The sequence below is a fragment of the Hippopotamus amphibius genome, chromosome 3, assembly GCF_030028045.1.
Source record: "Hippopotamus amphibius kiboko isolate mHipAmp2 chromosome 3, mHipAmp2.hap2, whole genome shotgun sequence".
NCBI lineage: Eukaryota > Metazoa > Chordata > Mammalia > Artiodactyla > Hippopotamidae > Hippopotamus > Hippopotamus amphibius.
In genome coordinates, this window is record NC_080188.1 from 191,020,526 (window position 1) to 191,028,251 (window position 7,726).

The 7,726-nt window shown below is 40.2% G+C and overlaps 1 non-coding gene across 1 annotated transcript; it reads left to right on the plus strand.

The window, feature by feature from the left end:
• The first annotated feature begins 4,086 nt into the window (after positions 1-4,086).
• Positions 4,087-4,193, plus strand: LOC130850665 (U6 spliceosomal RNA). The gene has a single exon (XR_009053009.1). It is a non-coding gene; the product is annotated as a U6 spliceosomal RNA (small nuclear RNA).
• Positions 4,194-7,726: the final 3,533 nt, after the last annotated feature.

A 7,726-nucleotide genomic window follows, 5' to 3' on the forward strand; every position in this document is an offset into this window, starting at 1 on the left:
AAATTTAAAGAGTTTGTATTTATGCTCCAACAAGGTGTAATTTCTCAATAAACCTGCTACCTACACAAGGTGGGATGTGCTGGATGAGAGATAAGACTGAGAAACAGCAGTGACCAGGAAGTGAATAAAGACTATGTTCCAATTCAAGGCAACAGAAAGCCTCTGAAGGGTTTGAAGTAAGTCATGGTATTAGAACGATAGTAATGTAGAGCACTGCAAAGGAAAGGTGAGAGAAGAGGAAAACCAACTGGGAGGTGCTGTTTTCATCCTAATAAGAAACGATAAGGATCTGAACCACAGCAGCAGCCTACCAAATAGGAGGGGAAAAAATCAAGAAGAGGTAGAAATGACAGGACTTGAGAACAGATTAGGGGTAGGAGTTTCGAGAAAATATGTGGTCTAAGAAAACGTCTAGGCTTTTGGCTTAGTTGAGTGGACAGATAACAGTGATCTATCTCTCTAACATAAGAAAGACAGACAAAGAGAAAGTTTCATTGTGTAATAAGAGAAGAAGATACCAGAAGTTCCATGAATGTAGGAATATGTATATCTTGGGCATATAGTAGACGCTCACTATTTGTTGAACAAATATGCTTAATTTGGGGCGAGATGCTCATGGGACAGCCAGGTAGATACGGCTGGTGGAGAGCTGGATATGATAGTCTTAGCGTTTAGGATATGGCAAAATAGATTTAGCAGCATCAACCTATAGATATTTGTGGATAAAAGAGCAGCAAGGTCAGAAACCTGGGGAACAACAACATTTCCAGAGCTGGACAAAAGAAGGGAGGCTGTCAAATAGAAGAGTTCAGAGACAATCCTGGAAAACCAGTGGAAAGTTGCCTCTCAAAATCCAAGAAAAGACTAAGCTTCCAGGAAAGCATGGTCAGAAATGGTAGATGCTACAGAAAGGTCAAGTGAGATAAGAACTAGATATTTTTGTCTGGTGTAGAAACTAGAAAGCCATCGGTAACATTAGGAAAGGCAGTTTTAGTGCAGTGTTGGCAGCAGATGCCAAATTGCCATGAGTTGAAATGCGAATGGGAGGTGCAGAAACGGAGGCTCTCTATGTTGACTGTTTTAAGAAGTTTGAACTCACAGGGGAACGTGAAGGCAGGATGTTAGCATAACGGTTGTAGACGGGGGTAGGGGGTAGGGGGTGGTGCAGGGGGGTTAGAAGGTGGGGAGAGGGGGTGGCACGGAAAGACAAATCAACGTAGATCTATTGCTTGGTTTCCTGGTTATTGGTAGCTACTGGCAATGTTCATAGATTGAGGGGAAGGAGCCACCAGCAGGGGAGAGACTGAAGATATTGGAAGAAAAGGATAACAAATAGAAAAAAAGTAGAGAAGAGACTCAAGGTTATGGGATCAGGAACATAAGTAATGGAGTTAGTCTTCAAGAAGAAGAACCAAGTGTGGATACGAGAGAAAGCCCCCCTCTCAATGGGAAGAGCAGCACCCGTATTTCAATCCACTGAAGAGTAAATGAGATCTTCTACTTTTAGCCTGTGGCTGACTAGGTGCTTTGAAAAACCTTTCACAAAATAACAACTAAACCTTGAAAAAAAAAACACTTTTTGGAGGCATCACTGGTAGATGTCTCAAAGCATGCCATTTTATAAGAACAAAAACTTGCTCTGCAGTCCAGAAGAAGTAGATGTAGCTTGTGTCCCAGCCCAAGCTGCAAGGCTGCCTGAAGTTGATGCTAGTTCACCACTGCTGTTGAAAAACTGAGTTTCAGGTCAGGAAAAAAATGGTAATTTGTAAGACTTCCACACTGAGAAAGACCTGCAGGAGAGAATGAAATAGTTCTGGGCCAGTGGCATCTCCTGTCTTACAACTCGAATAATGAGTGATTTCCCTCTGAAGCACAGCCTCTACAACCCCCAACTTAAACCCCCAGCACCCATATTTTCAGACCAAAACAAACAAAATTCTAAACAAAGTTTACCAAACTAAACCCATAAGTGTTAATAAAAGTTAATATACAACTATCTTATAACTAGATATGATAACAGATATTAACTAGATTTATTGTGGGGATCATTTTGCAGTATAGACAAATACTGAATCTCGTTGTACATCTGACATTCAGATAAGGCTGTATGTCAATGATACCTCAATAAAAAGACAACGTAATATACAACAGTTAGAAGATCAACAAGGAATTAGAAGATCTGAATAACGCTATAAACCAACACAGTCCAGCAGGCATCTATAAAACACCACACATTCTTCTCAAGGGCACCTAAGACATTTTTTAAAGCAGATCGTACGTTAGACCATAAAACAAGTCTCAATAAATTTAAAGGGGCTGAAATCATACAAAATATGTTCTCTGGTCGCAATGAATGAAGTTAGGAATCAGTGAGGAATGAACAGTTGGAAGATTCACAATTATATGGAAATTAAACAATACACTCTAAGAAAGAAAAAAAGTGAGCCAGACATAAATTAGAAATTAGAAAGTACTTTCAAATGAATGGAAATGAAAATACAACATACATACATGTGTACATATATATATATATATGTATAACCGATTCACTTTGCTATAAAGCAGAAACTAACACAACCTTGTATATCAACTATACTCCAATAAAAATTATTAAAAAAAGAAGTAGGTCAAAGACTTGAACATAAGACCTGAAACCATTAAACTTCTAGAAGAAAACATAAGCAATAAGACCTCAGTCTTGTGATGACCTCTTGGATTTGATGCTGAAAGCAAAGTCAACAAAAGAAAAAACAAACAAGTGGGACTAGGATGAAGCTTCTGCACAGGAAAGGAAATCATCAGCAGAATTAAAAGGCAACCTACGAAATGGATGAAAATATTTGCAAATCCTAAGAGGTTAATACCCAAAATACATAAAGAACTCATTTAACTCAACAGCAAAAATAACAAACCATCTAATTAAAAAATGGGCAGAGGATCTGAATAGACATTTTCCAAAGAAGATAGATAGCCAACAGGTATATGAAAAGATGTTCAACACCCCTAATTATTAGGTAAATGCAATCAAAACCACAATGAGATATCACCTCTGTTAGCATGGCTATTATCAAAAAGAAAGAAATAATAAGTGTTGGTGAGGATGTGGAGAAAAGTGTACCCTTGTGCACTGATGGTGAGAATGTAAATTGGTGCAGTCGCTATAGAAAACAGTATGGAGGTTCTCAGAAATTTAAAAATAGAACTACCATATAATCCGGAAATTCTACTTCTGGGTATTTATCTAAAGAAATGAAAACACTAACTCGAAAAGACATATGCACCGCCATATTCATTTCAGCAATTTTTACAATATGGAAACAACCTGAATGTCCATTGATGAATGAATGGATAAAGAAAATGTGATACACACACACACACACACACACACAGAGGAATATAATTCAGCCATAAAAAGGAAGGAATTTTGCCATTTGCAGCAATATGAATGGACCCTGAGGGCACTGTGCTAAGTGAAATAAGTCACACAGAGAAACACAAATACTCCATGATCTCACTCACATGTGGAATATATATGTATATTTTTAAAGTGAGCTCTTAGATACAGAACACAGATTGGTGGTTGCCAAGAGGCAGACGGTGGGACATGGGAGAAGTTGGGTAAGGGGAGTCCAAAGGTACAAACTTTCAATTATAAAAATGTCATGGGGATATAATGACAGCATGGTGAATATAGTTAGTAATACTATATTGCATACTTGAAAGTTGCTAAGAGAGTAATCTTAAAAGTTTCCATCAGAAGAATAAAAAATTTGTAACTGTGTTGATAGATGTTAACTAGGCTTGTGGTGATCGTTTCCCAATATGTACAAACATCGAATCCTTATGTGGTATACACCTGAAATGAATACAACGTTATACATCGATTACACCTCAATTAAAAAAATTCAGCTTCAACTTATGCTATTAATAGAGGTTCTTGTTGCCAGAACACATAATAAATAAAAATTGAAAGTTGTTACCATTCACCTTTATTTAAGCACAGTGAGTCCCAGGTTGGACTTCTGAACTACAGAACTGTCAGATAATAAATTAGTGTTGTTTAGGCTGCTGAAAAAAAATGTCCCCGTGCTTGCTTCGGCAGCACATATACTAAAATTGGAACGATACAGAGAAGATTAGCATGGCCCCTGCACAAGGATGACACGCAAATTCGTGAAGCGTTCCATATTTTTTGAAGGGGAAGCTGAGATGAAGCGAGAGAGTAGCACAGACATATATATACTACCAACTGTAAAATAGATAGTCAGTGGGAAGTTGTTGTATAACAAAGGGAGTTCAACTCGAGGATGGAAGATGCCTTAGAGGACTGGGGCGGGGAGGGTGGGGGGGACTCGGGGGAGGGGAGTCAAGGAAGGGAGGGAATACGGGGATATGTGTATAAAAACAGATGATTGAACTTGGTGTACCCCCCAAAAAAATAATAAATAAATAAATAAAATTTAAAAAAAAAGTTAAAAGAAAAAAAGCTCACTATTAAAAAAAAAAAAAAAAAAAGTCCCCTATCACAGCTTCAGTTCAACCCTGGAATAAAGGTTTTCTCACTGTCAGTACGGTGCTTCATGGATGACATGACATCGCCATTAGTAGTTTCTAAAATGCCAGCAGTGGTCCTAGTAAGAATCTACTCACAGGTCACAGCCTGAAAACACACAAGGTTTCAGGAAGATCTAAATCAGGGCTGGAAAAGGCACGGCACCCTGCCTCTTGCCTGGTGCCTCAGGCTTGGGGAACGTGGCTCATGCGCTCTGTACTTTCCCCCAAAGACCAGGAACAAAGACGCAGAATCCTCCTCGACAGATCACTAACAGCAATCACAGCCAGTGCCTCAGAGCTGGCACGTGAAATGAAATCTCTTTGCCGATCCTGATCTAGATGATTAAAACCTGACATATGAAGAGATGAGAAAAGTCGGCTCCTTTTGTTCTAACCACATACAGCAAAGTAGAGGTGGGAAGCTTTACAGCTGGAAGGTTTGATTTCCTAAAGATGCTGCGGACCTTTAAATTAGTCTTTAATAAACCTCTAAGGGAACTGGAATAAATTTCATTTATTCTTGATACAAAAAGAGCAACTCAAAATTAGCAGCATGGTCTGCCTAAGCTAGCCATATATACATATACAAATATATATGTATCTATTGAATATATACCCTTTTTCTTAATGCTCAAGGATTAGACACCAGCTAAAGACATCACAGGACTAGTTTATTAAGGTAACTAGCTAACAGCTAAATTACAAATACTTGTTTTTATTCATAAAAAAATTTAAAAATTCAGTCAAAATATAAACTATTTTATTTCTCAAAATAACTGAAAAACCAAATTGGAAAATGAAATGTTTCCTTATCCCTTCCAAAAGGCTCCAAAGTAATATAGTTCCTAGAATCCAGTTTCCCTTAAATCTGTGTACCTATATTCTGAGGCATCTGAAACTCACTAACGAATTTATGAAAATAGAGGCTATTTTATTATTCCATTTTGTGGCATAGTTTTTACATAATAACTGTCCCCCAAATAGATCTGCTTATCCACTTTAAGATGACTGTTATTTACTAAATCTTAACTCTGTTCTCTTCCAGGGGGAAAAAAACCACCTAAAGAGTATCCCAGAAGGCACTTTATACACTGACCATCACATACCACTTAGGGGAGAGAAAAAAAAAGATTCCATTTCTGGAATTACTCAGGTAGAGCCTACCTTTCACCACAAACCACCTTATCTCAATGTAAGAAAACCCCTAAGTAAGGCTGATAAAATTTTTAATTTCCCACAGTTTAATAGGCAGAGTTTTCAAAGAATGGTAGAGTTGCCCCGGTTCTTCCCTCTGTAGGGTGAAATCTGAACCTGGCCTCCTTACCTGGAGGGCAGGGAGCAACCAGGAAAGACGCAGACCTCTCTACCTCTCCGGATCCGCAGGTGGCAGGTTTACTGACCAAGGGAACTATGTACGAGGCTTGTCTTGGGTGGAGGTATCACAGATCCAGACTTGCACTCTGATCCATTTTTACAACCTATCCCTCCCTGTGCTTGCAGATCCTGTATTCTTCCTTTGAACCTTAATAAAGATTGAATAGCACTTGGATTATTACGTGAACTGAACTACAATAAACAGAATGGGTCAAGGAGTACAACTGAGCCCAGGTCACATTGCCTTTAAGTTCAGAGGAATGAACCAGAACATCTGTTTCTCTTGTGCGGGGAAGAGGCGGCCCTGCAATCTCTCCCTGGAAATATTTACTTTTCTCCTGGTCACATCTGTCTCCAACTTTAGGTACCACCTGGATTCATTCTGGTTTTGGAGCATCTTTGCCATGTGGTACATGGTGTCCTTTTTGCACACAGCATCACCTCGTGTGGGACACCACCCCCAATCTCTTCCCTCCCCAAAATGCCACCAATGCACGTTTCCGTATAGAGCAGACGGGGACTCAAAAATGTCAAATACCGGAAAGAGTTTACTCCACAGCACTGCCCATAATTTAAAATCAAAGAGGAAATCCTGTTCTTAAAGTATATGACCATCTTTTCACCTGGTTTTCTCCTAGGCCTCCTTCCTGAGAGAAGCCCATTGTGTTTTGACCTCACCTTTTCTCAGGCTGTTTACTCCCTCCCTGTCCTCTGACCTCTTCTGTGCACCATCTCATTATTACCCATCTTCCAGATCATAATCTTGACACTTTCTCTTTCACCCCCAGAATAGCCTACATTGGTGTTATCCTCAAATATAACTGGGGTCTCCTCCAGAGCTGGTTATTGAAATAACACTGTTGTTATCCTGCTATAGCTGGAAAAGAGGAGAATGTTGGGAAAATTTACAAAACTTTGCATTCTTTGGAAGAAAAATGTCTTTTTATTACCTTCCCACCCTGGCCCTCCTGTACGATGGCCCTTCATCCATCCCAGCAATGGAGAATCTGGCTCTGGGGGCAGAGGATTGGGGCAACGGCCCACCTCTGTGTGATGCCAGGAAACATGGAAAAACGAGAGGGAAAGCACCCCTGGACACGAGAAAACACATGATTCCAAAGCTACACAAAACAGCGTGAAACCCATTCTCGCTGAAATAAAATCCCATCTGTGCTTGCTATACAGTAGTTCTCCCTTATTAAATAAGATGCCAAGTTGCTTTCATCAGGTTGGCGTTTGGCCTATGCAAGAACCAGCACGGGAATCTCCGGAAGATCATTCCTGGATGTGAACAATGGTGATGCCTCTCGTCGTTTCTGGAACCGCCCTGTCAAAGCAGCCAAGTGACTGGCAGGCAGCGAGCAGGGGGATGGCGGAGCGGAGGATGCCCGAGTTGGCTGCAGTCATTTGCCGGATTGATGCCGGCTCGTCTAAGTGCGGCAACTTCTGTCAAACTTGAAAACAGTAAATGTCATAGGAAAGCATGAGTGATTTATATATGAGAATACAGGAGCACTTAGACTCTGCAGGGTAAAGACACGGGAGGCCAATAGATGGCATGTTTCGTGGTTACTGCCACGGAGGAAAAACAAAACAACAGAACAACTTGAGGAAAGAGAGAACTATTTGAGAGCAATCAGCGCCAAAGCGCAAACCACTTCCCACCTCACCCCTCTTCCAGTTCTTAGAAGGCTCAGTGGCTCTATCAATCTGGCTAATAATGCCTTCCTACTGTAAGTAACAAAAGCCAGGGCACTCAAATTCAAAGTCAGTCTCGTCTGTTCTCTGCTGCACTTTG